Consider the following 18,261-nt stretch of genomic DNA (forward strand, 5'->3'; position numbering starts at 1 on the left):
GAGGACTTCTTCAAGAATTATGTTTTGTGAACAAAGATCTGATGGGAATCTTTATTCCTATCTTTGATTTTGTATTTAAACTGTTGCATCTGATTAAGTGGCTCCAATAATCCAAGCAAGCTTATGCCAAAACGTGTTGTTATTTAAGGTGCCCCTGAACATGTCGTCTTTACAGACTTTTGAAATCTGTTAAGAAATAAATCATTAATGATTTCTGCCTGAAATATGTGTTATTGTATGTGTACATAAGAACATAAGAACAGCCCCACTGGATCAGGCCATAGGCCCATTTAGTCCAGCTTCCTGTATCTCACAGCGGCCCACCAAATGCCCCAGGGAGCACACCAGATAACAAGAGACCTCATCCTGGTGCCCTCCCCTGCATCTGGCATTCTGACATAACCCATTTCTAAAATCAGGAGGTTGCGCATACACATCATGGCTTGTACCCCATAATGGATTTTTCCTCCAGAAACTTGTCCAATCCCCTTTTAAAGGCTAGACGCCAGCACCACATCCTGTGGCAAGGAGTTCCATGTGTACCTGCAAGGAGGTGTGTTGATGGGATATATATTTTAAAACAGCTGTTTTAATGTGTAAAGAACGTCATAAGATGCAGCACTCAAAGAACTGTCATTACAATTTTATGGATACTGTCGGCGCTGCTGGGAGAAGGACACCTATCTCAGCATAACCAATACTGGAGTGTCACACAAGGTCACCACTGGGGCCAGAGGTTGTGGCTAGGCTCCCTCCAGTTTCCCTGTCTGTCAAGAGATCCAGTAGCCTCAGAGATAGGCAGGGAGAGGAGGTGCTGTCAACCACTGGTCCTCCTCCCTGCCAACAGTCTTGTTCACGATGACGGGCTGGCCAGTATCCTTCCTGCTAGCCAGTCTCCTCCAGACTGCCCTCATCACTGGCTAGTCTGAGGTTATATGGAGTACCTCCATCCCCTTGCTCCACCCCTTCCTCCTGACCTGGCTTCATAAGTCTGGCCTGACAGCTTCCCAGGCCACTGATTCTACAATCACTTGCTACCTCTGCTTCTCTGGAGCCTGCTGATGGCAGCTTTACTCCCCTTGACCCAGGTGTCAGTTTCCCAACTGGGCTTCTCCCTCATCTGCAGTGGGACTGACCTGACTGCAGTTGAGGAAGAAGGGGCAGGGCTCCTGTGCCTCTGCTTTCTTGGGGCCAGCCCCACTGGTGAGGCAGGGAGGCCCTGAGATGCTGCTACCACCTCCTTGGAAAAGCCCACTGGTCAGGAGCTCGGCTGTGTCAAGTGAACCAGCAAGTGGGGTCCAAGCTGAATCCCAGACAGATACATCACCAGTCACAAAGAGTTGCAGTTCTAATGGTCACAACTCTAGTTTTAGCAGCACTTTTCTACCTTGTCTCATGCAGAAAACAACTGGTGTGATAAGCTGAAGCTTCCCACATGGATCTGTGCAAGGGCTGGCTCAAGACCTTCTGCTTCCTGATGTAGTGTGCCAAAAGCTGCCCCCCTCACCTGGTGATGTGGCAGCCTCTGCTCCTCTTAACACACTAGCCCATGCTCTTCTCACTTTTGCTTCGTTTCCCTTCTCCTTTTCCAGTCCCAGCACTGCATATACAGGGACCAAATGTGTCCACCCATGGGCTGGGCAGAAATGTGTTAACTGAAGAATGTGATATGCAGGCATGCAGTCTGCATGCTAGAGGGAGACTAACCAAATGTTAACAGGAAGCAGGAACTGCCCAATTTCTGTTAACAGTTAGTATCCTCCCTGTAGCATGCAGGCTGGTAATGAGCACAGGAGTAATGTGTGCGGGATTTGCAGGGGGGCACTGTTATTTATATAGGATTCCCCCATATCCACAATTTCCATACCAGCAGTGGGGGCCTGGAACAAAGCACCTGTATATGGTTTCCCCCCTGCCTTTTACCCTTACAGCAAGGCTGAGAGAGGGCGACTACTAGCCCAAGGCCACCCAGTGACCTTCCTGCCTGACTGAGGACCAACAGCCTGAGTCTCCCAAAGCCTCACCTGGCACTCTCACCATTGCACCGCATCAGCAGGTCTCATTGCAAACTAAAATCCTGAGGGTTCCTCTTCTCGCTTGATCCTAACGAACCCCCCCCTTTAACCACACCCCACCAGCGAAACCCACTAATTAACTAATCAGCGTGACTAATCAACTGCATCTATCAAAGATTATGAATGGGGCTTCCTAATTGGATTTTAATAGGCTCTGTCCCCTGTGCAAGGGTGCTCTGTGCTGATAGCACTGTCAAGATCTGCATGCATCTGCTTACAGCAGCAATGGATTTGAGATGATTTGCCAGTGATTAAGTGGTTTCAATGATATGTAGTCATGAAGGAGTGCAATCTTAATTAGATGTTCTCATAAAGCCACCTGTCACTTATATTGTAAAAGCCTCAGATCATTGTTCTGGGGCCTTCCCATGATGCTGTGGCAATGGTGTCAGCCTCTGATGGATGTTGGCAATTGAGGGTCTGAGTGCCTTTGTCTCAGGTGACCTGCCATGCAACTCCACCTGCAAAGATAGGGGTTGGACAACTCCACCTGGCTAAAGTCAGTTGCTAGCAGAGAGAAAGAGGTTTTGGAATTGCCACTGCTACTGTATCCTGTGTGCTTGTGATGCACCTCCATCACTTGGGAATCTGTAAGTCAACACAGGTCCCCAAGCTTCTCTTCTTAAAACAAACTGACCTTGCAAAGACTTCCCTGAATTTTTTTTGTTGCGTGGGGGGAAAAACTTGAAAATATTTGCTAATCTTATCAGAATGCCTTCTTACTTCTCTTGACATTCCTACAAATGTCTTGCCAACTTGATATGCCTCTGAAAAGCCATACACAGCATTCACTATCCTCAGAGCCCTCAGCAAATCCTTCCTGTGAGACACCAGCTCCAGTATGCATGTGGGGAAGGAGGAAAGCATGGCAGATCATTGAACATAACTGCATGTGCAAAGGTTGCTTTGTTCCCTTCATGAAATTAGACATGCTCTATACATGCACCCTGCTGGTCCTACACGTAGTTCTCAGTGCAAAACAGAGAGGTCACACCCAAGCACCTTTTGTATATTACCCCAGTGCATTGTAGTACAGTATGTCTTTTTACCTTGTTCCTTTACATTTATCTCAGCAATCTTTGAAGACTAGAAACTTGCTTTAGAGGAAAATGAAAGCTGGGATTCTTTAAAATCCAGTGCACATACAGTCATCTCATCCCTTCAATTCACAGTGCAAGAAACAATCGTGTGTTTCTCCACCTCAACTTATCTGCTGCTGGGACACTATTTCTTCAAAAAGAGCACTATTTTAGCCTCATGATAACACTGCCAGATCGCAGCGCCGGCTTTACGCCAATTGGACCAATTGTTGTAATTTGGGCCCTGTGCCTAAGAGGCCCTGCTCTGGGCTAAAAATAAAAAATAAAGCAAATATTTTTATTAAATCATTTTACAGTCACTAAAACAAATGGTTTGTAACTACAGGCAGCCCATGTTACCCACCCATAGGTGGGTCCAACCTGTACCCTCTGGAGACTACGGGAGCTGTGCTTCCATGGCCTCCAGAGGACCTTCTGAGTCTTCCAGAAGGCCAAAAACCAGAAGTTGCAATTTTTGGCCTTCCAGAGGCCTAAGAAAGTCCTCTGGATGCAACTGGAGCACAACTCCTATTGGGTTCAGAGGATTTGGGGGTTCAAAATCTGCAGGTTCAGCCAGAACCTGCAGATTTTGTTATCTGCAGGGGTTCAGAGAACAGAACCCCCACAGATACTGAGGGCTGCCCTATATTTACTTTTTAAAGGTAATCTACACATTTTGTTTGTTTACTTGTAGACTTACATATATGCAATTTTATATTACAATGTGCTTAAATCAATGGTTCCCAAACTGTGAGTTGGGACCCACTGGGGGGGCCGCGACCTGATTTTTGGCGGGTCGCTAAAAGGTAATGGAAAGATCAGCTAACTAATTCCCCCAAGCCCTCAGGCTATTCAAAAATCTGTAGTAGCTAATTATCCTACAAAGAGCTCAGCAGCTGCAGTTTGCAAGCATGCATAAATATAGGGAGATAAATGTTTAAGAGTCTTTTTATGGTTATTATTACTTATAAATAAATAATTTTTTTCTTTTTAGACCTTCTTTTTGAAAAGTCTGGTAAACCTAGCTGGGTCCCGATAGAGTGTTGTTTTAAAAAGTGGGTTCTGATGTTTAAAAGCTTGAGAACCACTGGCTTAGATCCATTTGGTCCATTAACTCTCATGCATTTTTAAAGCACACACTTTCATTCTGCCATAGAGATATAAAGTATATAACAAATGTTATTTATTTCTCTAAGATTCTACAGACCTTGGCTGTGAACCTGGGGTCCCACCAGTGGCGGACTTATCCCTCCCTACACTTGGGGCAAAGGTCCACAGTGCCGCCTCCCCTGCGAGATGCTGCACCCCAGGTGCAGAGCGGCCCCCTACCTTTCCAGCACAGTGGAGCCTCGTGTGACCTTTAGACCAACTGGGGAAGCCTCCTGAGGTTTCCCTATGGTCTTATACTGTACTTCTGGAAAACTGGAAGTACAGTTTCCGACCCCATCAGGAGCTTCAGTAAAGCTTCCTGCACGGTCCTAGAAACGCGCGGACTCAGCACCCAGAGCATTTACCCCATTTGCCCAGTGCTAGGTCCACTGCTCGGTTTCACCAAAAAAATGTTTCCAATCCTGCAGCTCGAAAGGCCATCTTTGCCAGGTTGGATGAGCTAACATGACTTCCCCAAGGCCACATATATACTTGGGGAAGTCATGTTATATATATATATATATATAAGGCAGAGAATTGCGCCTCAGTTTCCAATATCCAAGCTGCCTCACTCTGGCTCACTTATCTCTTGTTACATATCAAAAACTACACACTGAAATGGCTCCCTTACAAATGCATGAATACAGCTTTAAAGAACTGGCAAAATTGACAAGAGGAAAGAAGGTGGAAGATTTATCCCAGACAGCTATTAACAAGTGGAATTCATTCATCCCTTGTGTCGTTCTAGCCTCATCCTCCTCAAAGGGCTAGGGATGCGCGTAACCAATTTAAAATTGTCGTAATAATCAGAATCTGCTTAGCCAGCAAAGGCAGCTTAAAAGTGCACGATCGAACCTCCCCCTTTTTGTGCATGTTCCTTGTCACCCTGAACTTTTTCTGCTGGCTTGCAGTCGCAGACGTCCTCTGCTGAAGGCAATAACGCTTGACTCTTTCAGTGAGGATTTTCTGCTGTGGTGCACGATTGTTCCTAATGATTTTATGGGGCTGTGCTAGACGTTAATAGCCACTTGGGACAATTATTTCAAAAGAAGCATTGCACGGCTAAGGGGCTTGCTTGTGAACAATGGCACAAATGCCAACCCTGAAACACGAGGAATCCTGTGGGGCCTGCTGTACCTCAGTCAAATTGTCACAGTGCTTCCTTTCAGATTGCTTTCATGGGGCTGTAGGTTCCAGTGCCGCACTCCCATGTGCTGGGAACCACCTGAGGCCTTCATCTGCTTCCCTCCCCTTTTGTAATTTAGATTGTAAGTACCTTGGGGCAGGGGCCTGCTGAGGTTAATAAGCACCTTGGGGGTCTTCAAAGCATTTCATCCTGCAGTAATCCTTTCTGCAGTCCTAAAAGGTACGTATTATTACTCCCAAATTGCAGATGGAGAGATGTGGGGCCTATAGCCTGTGCTACTAGGCAAATCAGACATGGCCCCCGGGCGGTAGCTTGGTATTGAAGGGATTGTGGAGTGACATCTTGGGCAGAAGGGAAGTAGTACGCAGGCTGACACATGAAAATGGCACTCTGCCATTATTAACTGATGTCCTCTGGTGGGGCCAGTTCAGATAATGGGAAAGAGGGTGGAGCCCTCCCCACCTTGGTAGGCTTCTTCAACTTCAGTCACTATCCAGACAATTCCCAATTGCTTCCAGGGAGTCCTGCTCTGACAGAGTGACAGAACCAGCCCCTACTGAGTTCATGGCAAAGGTGGTATTTGAAGCAGGGACTTCTTAAATGTGGAGCTCAGTTTCTTACCCACATTGCTACACCCAGCTCTCTACATTATCCTTTGGGCAGTGGTAGGGCCAAATCAGCAGTTTGTAATCTCAATAATAAACCCCGACAGCAAGTTTTACTAGTCAGGCTGAGCCTTGAGCTAAAGAACTTGGAGAACCAGGACCAGTTCATTCATGAACCTGGTTGAGCCTGGTTGATGCAGCAAACATCAAATTACAAACGGCGGGTGCCGCTATCCTCTCTATGAGCCAACAACAACAGTATTTATATACCGCTTTTCAACAAAGTTCACAAAGCGGTTTACAGAGAAAATCAAATATCTAATGGCTCCCTGTCCCAAAAGGGCTCACAATCTAAAAAGATGCAACACCAGCAGACAGCCACTAGAAAAGACACTGCTGGGGGGAGGTGGGCCAGTTACTCTCCCCCTGCTAAATAAAAGAGGAGCACCCACTTGAAAAGGAAGCACCACTTGAGGAGGAGCACCCACTGCTCCTGCTCCTTCTCCCGTGATCCCTGAATTTGAAAGGGACAAGGGAATGGAGTGGAAGAGGAGGAGGTGCAAAAGAATAGTGGGCGAGAACTTCTTGGGGCAGCTCTGCTGAGGAAATCCCCCTTAAAATGAGCCAAGATTTGAAAATGACTTAGAGCCTTGAGTTCCTTGGATGCTGGTGATTGTTTCATGGGCCAATGAATAATGCTGCCTTCCTGGCTGGTGGATCTGTGGCCTCTTGTCATCAGTCCTGCAAATAGTCAGGCAATTGGTCTGGCCCTTTGCTCTTTGGGCAGGTACCTTGCACCTGGTACCTGTGATTAAGTGTGTGTCTCTTGAACATCTTGCATTAAACAGAAATAAACGGGGGGGGGGGGAAATGACCATGTAACATCACCAACTTTACTAAGACACGGTGGTGATTGCCTTGGATAATTGGTCTTTTTTCCTTGTTCCTGTTTTGTTGCCAATTAAAATATACTTCCCTTACAACCCAAAAGATGATCCGCAAGCCTCTTATGTATGCTGTTTCTGTTTTACTAGCTGTGTGTGCTCTCTTTCTCTGTAATGTTGCCGCTAAACCAAATAATGCTATTTTCCCATAAAAACATGTGCAGTCATCACTATGTTAAAATATGTTTTTGAAGAGACTCATGCATTTGTTCCCCACTAACTCTGCATGAAGCGATAGGGGTTGCACACATACCTGGAAGGAACAGTGAATATAGGTGTGATAGGCAAGGAACAGAGGGCTAACGTTTTGAGGGGCAGAGACTCGGGACTCAAATCAGGACTTGGGGTTGTGACTCCAGCACATCCCTCACCCTCATACACACACACACAATATGAGTTGCCTCAAACTCTTCAACCAGCAGAGTACAAAGACTGGTTTTAGGTATCTTCCTTCTAATATTCCCACACAATCAACTGCAGGATGTTTTGTGGATAACTTTTAGCCTAGGGTCAACAGAGCTATTGGCTCCCTGAAGTTACAGAGAGAAAAATTGTTCCTTGATGATGGTACAATTGTATCACTTTCTGGGCACATCCTTTTCTATCAGGCCTGTAGGAGAAAGGAGGACTGGCCCACTGACACAATGTCCATGAGGACGGGCATGTCCACCATGCAGAGGGTTGCCAGATATTGGTGCCATTAAATGAGAAGATAAGGAAAACTGGAAACAACAGGTGTGTGTGTGTGTGTGTGTGTGTGTGTGTGTGTGTGTGTGTGTGTGTGTGGCGGGGGAGGGTGTCTGCAGTCAAAAGCAGGAACAGATAGATACCTGTATTGTGAAGCTATTTGCTAATGGCCTCATCTCACCAAAAGTTCTTATTTTCTCCTTCTGCTTTAGATCCAACATCCTGATGACAATTATCAAATGCTTCTCCAAAGTCCGTCATATGAATGCCTCTTACACATTTTCATCCTGCAATTTAACAGCCTATTAGGAGCTCAGAGTTTAAGAGAAAGTGCTTGGCAAATCACTCCTGCTTAAAAGACCATACTTTAAAAGCTTGCTTTAACTCTGGATTGGGATTTTAATATAATATGAAATAAAGCCCCAAATGTTCATTATCAGAATCCATGGGAGTGGAGAGCAGTAAATTCCCCAACTAGAAATGTAGAGAAAGTAATGAGAATTTTTTTCTTTCACCGAAAACATGAGAGGTTGAAAGTCTGGAGCAAGGGGTTACTCAGTTGCCACTATATTGGGACTGTAACCACAGGGTGAGCTGGAGGCAGCTTGACTTTTTCAGGATACTTTTAAGGGAAAATGATCTTTCCTTGAATGTTCAAGTTTCTTCAGGTATGAGGTGCTGCCTCATGTTCTAGAAGGTCCTGGGGTGGCATCAGATCTTTGGAGACAGGTTATAAAACTTCAGGGTGCCTTCACCCTATTCATTTTTTCTTGTTCTCCCTCTGCTTCAGTCTCCTAAGACCACCACATTATTTCTGCAGTATTTCCACTGCATCCCTTAGCACAGAATGTCACTGTTTCCAGACTTTGATGGGTCTCTCATTCAAAAACCCACAGAGATCTCCAACTATCAGGAGACCATCTTCAAATTTATTAGCTCTTATTGGAAGATTAACCAGCAATAAATCTAAGAATGGAGTGTTCAACTAGCAGCCATAACACTTTTCTTCATATAGTTACAGAACAGTGAAATCCCTTGATTGGCCCAGTGAATTTTGAAAATGCTAGAGTTATAGACAGACAATGACAGGGGGTTTGCAAAGCCTAGTAATCTTGTAATTTAGCAATCTTTGCCCACTGTGGGAGATAAAGGAGTTTATCATGATAAGTAGGAAGAGGTCAAAGTCTCTGGTTGGCAAACGCAAGCAGACAAATTGCTGAGTCACCTGGGTGTACTTTTTCAGCACAACAAGCTTATTTTTTAAGACTTGCACCTTGGGGAAAAGTTCTTACTGCACTGCAGTGCTGAAGGCAGGCTTCAGGGTTTCCAAAACCAATGCTGCATTGCACAAGGTGTGGCACTGTATCTGATTGCCTTTGTGGCATAATTAACAGTTGGGAAATGTTTAATATGGGTTAAGAAAATCAAGCAGACTTCAAGACTATCCAACAAGTGTACGAAAATCAGATAGCCACATCGGCTCATTAGAACAGACCTCACAGAGTCAGGAAAATAATACCTTTATTAGAACTAACCAATTTCTGCGGTGCAGTATGAGAGTTCCAGAGAACTCAAGCTAGATGTTCAAGGAAAACATAAAAATAAAAACATGATTTTGTACCCAGAGTCTTTTCTCAGTGTACTCCCCTAGTTAGTCTCTGCACGTGTTTGTGGGAAAGTTGACTGCCAGGGAGAAAGATTGTAGTGTAATCTCCTGGAGGTGATTCATTTTATGTGGAGGAAGTATGTGTGTGTCTGTGTGTGAACATGACGAATATGATATCTTGAGACTCCCCATCTGCATTTTGAAGTGACGTAGTCCATGAGTGTTGTGTTGTGTTCTTTTTCTGAGCATATAGACTAGCTTTACTACCCAGAACTCTGAGTCAATCTGCAGAAAAGTTATGTGGATCTGTCCTCAAGGAATCACTTTGCATTGCAGCTGATAGTTTGCACGTTTGAGTGCTGCCCTATGTGAAAAAGTCCTTACATTAAGGGCACAATCCTAACCTTCGCTGAAACAGGAAAGCCAGGAGGCTTGCGCTGTATCCAGCACAGGATTGTGGCCAGAAGCGGCTCAGCCAGAGGCAAGAGGAAACTTTTCCCCTTACCCTTGGGTAAGGGCTGCTAGCCACAGTGGGTTTCCTTGGATTTGCGGCACCTTTGGAGGTGGTACAAGTCCGAGGAGAACGGAGCAGCTTGAAGCCGCTCTGTTCTCCCTGGGAACGGGAGTTGGGATCCAGCATAACTGCTGGATCCCAGCCCCGCCTCCCACTCCTCACCCGTATGCCCCCAGGGCCACCCATCGCCCTCCCTCCCCCCATCCAGGAATGCCTCCCTCCCTCCTCCTTCCCAACCCCCCCCCCCACACACAGGCGGGCCAACACAAGTGGCTGAGAGGAAGCCGGCGCGGAGGCTTATGTCAGCCTCCACAGGCTGGCGCTTCTCAGAGTGCTGGCCTGGCTTCCCCTCGAGGAGGCGCGTTTGTGACCCTCCTAGGCCAGCCCAAGGGCCGGCATAGGGCGCAGTTTGGATTGTGCCCTTAGACAATTACAATATCTAGGACCAACAGGGACTGGAATCTTTCCTTTTGACATGCTAGCTTTCAAAAACTAGCTTTCAAAAACCACATTTTTTTTGTAGAGAAAAGTTATAATTGTGCAAGGCTTGAAGGATTGTGAGGAGTCACTAGTGAATTCCAAGAAGCCAGCATGGGATGAGAGGCAAGCAGGGTTAACCTAGCAGAAGCAGGTTAAATTTGGGTTAGACACTTGACCAGCTGGAGAAAATGTGCTCAATTGACAAGTCATATGTTGGTCAAACATTGACCAGAGAATTGACAAATTTTAAAGCCTTAAGGCCCAAATCCTAACTAACTTTCCAGCAGTCACACAGCTGTGCCAATGGGGCATGTGCTGCATCCTGCAGTTGGAAGGCAGTCATGGAGGCCTCCTAAAGGTAAGGGAACGTTGGTTCCCATACCTTGGAGCTGCATTGCGCTTACCTTTGGACTGGAAAGTTGGTTAGGATTGTGTCCTAATTGTACTAGAATGAGAAACAAGATTTTAACTTGAATGCCTGGCAGGGAGAGAAAATGGGCTAGAAATCTGTAAATAAAATAAATAAAATAAAAACTTTCTCCAACTCACCACAGTCTAAATTACTGGCAGCAGTATCTCAACCAACCTTCAGCTCTTTCAACAGCTACTGATCTCCTAGATCCAAGTCCAGTCTCTCACAAGAACTTCACAACGCAGCAGCAAGATCACATGGAGGACACACTGCCTGGCTCCTACAGCAAGCAAGGTGGTGTTATGGATGGTCCTATATAGTGACCTTTGTCACTGATGATTGCTTGTGTTCCTGTTGCTGTGCCTGCAGTTACAGCAGGTGACCAGCAGGAGTAGCTTGGCCTGGAGCTGCTGTAAAGCAATGGGGCAAGCTACACTCCTTTCCTCTCCTTTCCACAAAGCTGTCCATAATGAATTATATAGGACAGGGGTGCCCAAACCCCGGCCCTGGGGCCACATGCGGCCCTTGAGGCCTCTCAATGTGGCCCTCAGGGAGCCCCCAGTCTCCAATGAGCCTCTGGCCCTCTGGGGATTTGTTGGAACCAGCACTGGTCCAACGCAACTGCTCTCAGTATGAGGGCGACTGTTTGACCTCTGGCGTGAGCTGTGGGATGAGGGTTTCCTCCACTGCTTGCTGTTTCACGTCTGTGATGCAGTAGCTGCAGCAAAGGAAAGGCCAGCCTTGCTTTGTGCAAGGCCTTTGATAGGCCTTGAGGTATTGTAAGACCTTCATTCATTCATATAAGTTCACCTTTAATGTATTCATTTATGTAAACTTATGTAAATTTATTCAAATTTTAAATGTAAATTAATTCTTTTTTTCCCCGGCCCCCCGACACAGTGTCAGAGAGATGATGTGGCCCTCCTGCCAAAAACTTTGGACACCCCTGATATAGGAAGTAAGCTGCCACCTACAGGGGGCATTCTTGGAATCAGTGAACTGGAGCATTGAATGACTGGAGCATTGATTGGAGCAGTGATTGGAGCATTGAGCCACAAACCAACCTTAAACAAAGTATTAAAGTCTCTTTAGTTTTCGATCTGTGCAAACATATTTTGAATAATATAAAAATTGTAAAATTCAGCTTCTCATGGCTCTCTCTCTCTCTCTCTCTCTCAGTATTACTTTGCTTTAGGTATTACTCAGGAGTAACCGTTAGGTGTTCTGCCTGGGATACATTTGGCCCAAGGTCAATATAAAATTCAGTGGGGAGGAGGGGGATGATGGATTACTAATTATGCTGAATGAGACCTTCCTCCATGCTCACTGCTTTGCTGGGTCAATGTTCCACTTATTACTGTATTTACAGGGGAGGAGGCGAAGAGGCGGCAGATTAATTATTTGAGAGCTCTCTGTGTTTCTAACAAGTGAGTTGACTGACAGTTCTACGTGCTGCGTCTTTCAAAACAAACATGACTCACAGCCCGTGGGGAGTGAGCATGTGCAGGTTGGGAACCGCACTGAACTGTCCGCCTTTGAAAAGTGCCAAAATGCAATCCTCTTCTTAATACAAAGTGCATCTTGCACCATTAAGCTCAGGCTGAGGTAATGGGGAATGTATAGGATAAGCTCTATGATGCTGAGAGCCGTTGGGCCCTTCCCTCAGATGCAAAATGATGAAAAAGAACTTCACAGGAAGAATGTTAAAAGAATGATTTGAGGCATGCACATAAACGTGCATAAGCAGGGTGGGATCCTTTTCACTAGATTTACTCACTGTTTTTACATACCTTCCAACATTTCACGGGAGTAAATAGGGATACATGACAGCCCTTTTCTTACACTGAGCAATGCCTAAGAAACCCTGTCCAAGGCTGGCTCATCCATGAGGCCAACTGGAGTGGTTGCCTCCGATTGTGAAGTGTGCTGATCTCTGTCCGCCTCCACTGCTCCTTCTTTCCATTCCCTTGGTTGGAAAAGGAAGGGAGGGGACAGATTGGAAGAGAAAATGTGGAGGGAAAGAGAGTGCTGAGCTAGAACATTGGAGCATGGCAGGAACAGAGAGTGGTGGCACTGGTGATGGTGTTACCAAAAGGGCTGTTTTGTTTAGGGGAATTATTATACTGCCCTTATTGGAACCTCAGGATCGCAGGCTGGATAACAAGATGGCGTAATGCAGAGAAAATCCCTTTTGCTTAAAGAGGAGACTGAGAGAAAGATAACTTTTAATAAAAGATTATAATTTTATTACAGAAGCACAAAGGTAAACATAATGCACATGAAAAAATGATATGTATAAGTTTCTTGGTCCTAGTACTTGAATCCAATGTACCTAGCTTTCATGGTGGGTGCGTGTGAAAAGTATTTGGTGCATCTGAGGAAATTAGAAAAAGGAAAGGTTGTAGGGAAGGATTTTAGGGGTCCCTGGTCTGCCAAACCCAGTTGCTGATTAAAGATGGGGAGAGAAGGGGAGAAAAAGGGGGGGGGGAGAAGAGAAAGAGTTTCAGGCACAAGATAGTTACTTGTCCTGTAGAGCAGTTGATGGGGGGGGAGTCCTGTGTAGAGGACCCTCTGACACAACACGGATGTGTCCTTGGAGGGAGAACCAAACAGAGTATGAGGGGAAGCCCTCACTTAAAAGGGGTTTTCAGACAGACTGAGCTGGATTGTAACTTGCTTACTACCAGCTGGGTGCTTGGGAGTGTGTAAAACATTGAAAGGATTATCAACAAAATTCAATGGGGTCTGTGGCTGGCTTAAACAATACCATGAATCATCAACACAAGAAGGCAGTTCCAGTTTGCATACAGTACTTAAGCAGTGATTGAGTTAAAACAATACAATGAACAGGAGACACTTAAACAATGATTGACTATGCCAGACTTTTTCCTATAATGTGTGATCCTATAATGTGTGATCATAAGATGCCTATAATGTGTAACCACAGGGAGGTGGAGGTTGTGTAATGATATTTTAGTCCATAGTACATAACCAGATAGAGAGAAAATCACAACTAAAAGGAAAAAGGGGATTTTCACGTAACAATGGGGGGGGGGGCAACTGGGCAGGTGCTGAGATTTTGCTACCCCTCCTGTGTGCAGCACCCTGGGGCTCTTGCCACCCTGCTCTCCCCAAGACCACCATTGTTCATGTATCGCAGTTCCTTGCAAAATGTATTCATCTGAATTTTCTCCTGCTTCTCTCCATAACCCACAGTACCACTGAACACTGCTCATGTCATTATGGGGGTGGATGGATGAGCACAGGAACCTGGATTGAGATGCTCCAAACTTGCTTATACAAGAAAAGCGTTTATGGGAAGGGCACAAATAGCAGCAGGAAGCTGTCAGCTCTTCTGCTGATATGATGTACGAAAAGGGATTCAAGAGCACATCTCAAGGAGAAAACAAGAAACTTTGTAATGGAAATAGCAAATGATTTTTATTGAAATGAACATCGTGCTGTCAAGTGGAAAGTTCAAGCCTAAGGTATAGACGTTTAAAAATAAAATTAAGAATCCACAATGACAAATCTTTACAATGTGAATGTGACAGTGTTGTGCATTCATTGCCTGCATGGAAAAGGAGAAGTAGACAAATTTAGTTTTACTAATGAGGCCTAATTTTTTCCCCCTGTTCCAGAGAGGAACTGTTTCATATGTTACACAAAATATTGTTTCTGTGTTTCTTGTATGCTGTGACAGGTATTGTTTTCCACTACTAACCACTTCATGCATCTTCAGCCTCTTTGGACCTGCAGTTTCCCAAATAGGGATGGAGGAGGTGCTGGTATTTTGCAGAAGATTGTTGGGCCTAAGGTACAGAGCAAGCAGCTGTTTGGCAATCACCTGCCTAAAGGTACATGAAAAGACAGTGGTAAGTTAACTGACCGGGTTATGCGCTTAGGGGCCTGTCCTGTATCTGTGAGGTGAACGGCTGTGGTTCCAACTCATCTCTGCCTGGAACTAAAATTTTCCATAACCTCTGTGTGCAGTTGTCAGCATCTGGGACATGAAGAGTCTTAACAAGACCAACTCCATAGGCATGATAGCAAAGGTCCTTTGATGACCACTCTGGGTGGGGGGGGGGGGTTGACTAGCCTTCCCACATGTCTCTAGTGGCTGTGTGCTCTCCATACTACCAATGGAGATGGTTTTAGGGAAATTCCATTGGAACTGGGATCTAAGAATGGATAACAAACCAGCGTAAAATCCCCCTCCCTTAAGAAAGAGACTGACAGACCAATCCTATTCAGCAAGAAGTGCAGCAGGGCCACATGGCCCACACCGTATCCCGCACTGAAACTGGGCAAGCTGAAGGTCTCCTTGGGTAAGGGAACAAATGTTCCTTTACCCAGTGTCAAGCCCCAAACTGCCTAATGGAGCTGCACATATCTGTGCCAGCTAAATTGCTGGCACAAAATCCTAACAGCACAAATCCAGTGTAGGACTCAGAACAGGGATTAGGATACCTGTGGAGACTTGCACCTTCCCCACCTCCTCCTGGGCCTAAACCACCCCCCTCCTTACCCTCCTCCCACCCCAAAACACTCCCCACTTCCCACCCTGAATCATTCCCCATTCTCCCCCCCACACACACATCTCTGCCACCCAGTGCAACACCTGCTCCAGTGACCACTGGGCTAGATTCAGTGCTGGCAGGATGGTGGAGGCAAGCACTGCCTACTCACAAGTCATGCTTTATGGCACATTTGTGACAGCTAGTGGTGGTAAGTACACACAGTCTTGGTAGATGATGAGTTTTAAGCCATCAAAGAAAGCACCCACTTCTAGTCTGCAATCCAAATGAACTCTTAAAATTATAAAGCTAACTCATGGCCCAACCCTATCCAATGTCCCTCACAGTGATACAATGACACACCACTGCCAAAGATGCATGTTTGCACCACTGTCAGGGGACATACCAAGATGAGGTAAGTGCCTATAAACAAATGCCAAGTGTTTCCATATAATCAAAATAGAAATGGTTCAACTGTGCACCACTGGCTGTAAAGATATAGCTTTTTTGCTGTACTGTCCAAGGTCCTGATGTATAGCTCCTAATGTACCGTATTTTTCACTCCATAAGACGCACTTTTTCCACCCCAAAAAGTGGGGGGAAAGTGTGTGCGTCTTATGGAGCGAATACTGCAAAAAAAAAAACAACAAAAAACTCCGCCCCCTGCCCGCTCGCTCTGCTCTGCTCTGCTTCCCCGGGCAGTCAGAGGCTGAGCTGGCTGGGGGGGCTCCTGCGTTCCCTCAGCGCCCGCGCGGACTATGGCAGCGCTGGAGGGAGCCCAAGCCCGCGTGTCTACTCAGAAGTAAGTCTCAGAGTCACTGGGGCTCACTCCCAGGAAAGCGTGGGTGGGGTGGCAGTCTCGCTGCCCAATCCTGTGCATGCCTACTCTGAAGTAAGTCCCATTAGAGTCAGGGGGGCTTACTCCCAGGAAAGCCTCTCCTCCCCCCCCCAAGCCTGGAGCATCACAGCCTCTCTTTCCCCCCACCCCAAGCCTGGAGCATCACAACACAAACACTTTCCCCCCTCTCTCACACACACAGGCTGCCCCCTTCTCTTACACACACAGATGCTCTGCCCTCCCCCCACACACACTCACACAGCAGGGGAGGGGCGCTTTCACTCACCTCATCCAGCATCTGAATGTAAGGCCCCCCCTCCATCACAAAGAAAAAACTGTCTCCTTGGTCAGAATGCCAGTGTTTGCTTATTGCACAAGCCCCAGGTAAATCACCATAAATCCAGAGGTTTGTTGTGTCTTGAGAATTCAAGTTGTGGTTGGACTTTCCACTTGTTCATTTGTATTGGAATCACGGAAGAACTGGCGAGGAGGTAGATGTGGTGTCAGCAGTGGCCCCTTTAAGGGTAAGGCCTGGGCATCCAGCAGAGTATGCTGCACAGCTGCAGCCACTGGAAGGCAATAGGGCCCTCAGGGATATAAGGAGTACCTGAGGCAGAAAGGGTTTGTGGGTTTTGAAGGAGCGCAGGTTGGAGGTAGGAGAGGAGACTGACTGGGTTTATTGAATTTGGAATCTGACTGTGGATTGTGACTGGACTTGGATACCCTGACGGATTTGACTAACCGACCTGGAACCTGACCTTGGACTGTAATTTGGCTTATTGACTCTGGACTCTGATTTGGCAACTCTGATTGATGGGACTGATTTACTTGGCATCTGTGGGCTGGAACTGGACTCACTTTTGCTTGCTGCACTGGTGAGTTGCACAAGGGGGACTGATCAGCCTTAAGCGAGCACAAGGCTCAGTGGATTGGAATTTGGCAGAACATCATTGTAGCAGAAAGATAATGTGATTGCCTATTTGTGTGCACCTGCTTTTGTGAGCTTCATAAATTCTGACTCTAGCGATGATGAGTTCTTGGGATTTCCAGAAAGCTAGAGTACTCAAACCTTTAAGTCTCTCCATTTGTTAATGACAGTGATAATGGTTCTTAATGCCACTGTTGACTGCTGTTCACTTTACATGGTTCAAATGTTATTCTGTTATTAGTTGTTGGCAACCTTCAGTCTTGAAAGACTATGGTATCGCGCTCTGAAAGGTGGTTCTGGCACAGCGTCTAGTGTGGCTGAAAAGGCCGATTTGGGAGTGACAATCCCTTCCACACTGGGAGCAAGTGCAGTCTGTCCCTGGCCTGTCTCCCTGGCTATGGGCCTTCCTTCTTTGCCTCTTAGCCTCAGACTGTTGGCCAAGTGTCTCTTCAAACTGGGAAAGGCCATGTTGCACAGCCTGCCTCCAAGCGGGCCGCTCAGAGGCCAGGGTTTCCCACTTGTTGAGGTCCACTCCTAAGGCCTTCAGATCCCTCTTGCAGATGTCCTTGTATCGCAGCTGTGGTCTACCTGTAGGGCGCTTTCCTTGCACGAGTTCTCCATAGAGGAGATCCTTTGGGATCCGGCCATCATCCATTCTCACGACATGACCGAGCCAACGCAGGCGTCTCTGTTTCAGTAGTGCATACATGCTAGGGATTCCAGCATGTTCCAGGACTGTGTTGTTTGAAACTTTGTCCTGCCAGGTGATGCCGAGAATACGTCGGAGGCAGCGCATGTGGAAAGCATTCAGTTTCCTCTCCTGTTGTGAGTGAAGAGTCCATGACTCACTGCAGTACAGAAGTGTACTCAGGACGCAAGCTCTGTAGACCTGGATCTTGGTATGTTCCGTCAGCTTCTTGTTGAACCAGACTCTCTTTGTGAGTCTGGAAAACGTGGTAACTGCTTTACCGATGCATTTGTTTAGCTCGGTAATGAGAGAAAGAGTGTCGGAGATCGTTGAGCCAAGGTACACAAAGTCATGGACAACCTCCAGTTCATGCTCAGAGATTGTAATGCAGGGAGGTAAGTCCACATCCTGAACCATGACCTGTGTTTTCTTCAGGCTGATTGTCAGTCCAAAATCTTGGCAGGCCTTGCTAAAACGATCCATGAGCTGCTGGAGATCTTTGGCAGAGTGGGTAGTGATAGCTGCATCGTCGGCAAAGAGGAAGTCACGCAGACATTTCAGCTGGACTTTGGACTTTGCTCTCAGTCTGGAG

The sequence above is a fragment of the Tiliqua scincoides genome, chromosome 7, assembly GCF_035046505.1.
Source record: "Tiliqua scincoides isolate rTilSci1 chromosome 7, rTilSci1.hap2, whole genome shotgun sequence".
NCBI lineage: Eukaryota > Metazoa > Chordata > Lepidosauria > Squamata > Scincidae > Tiliqua > Tiliqua scincoides.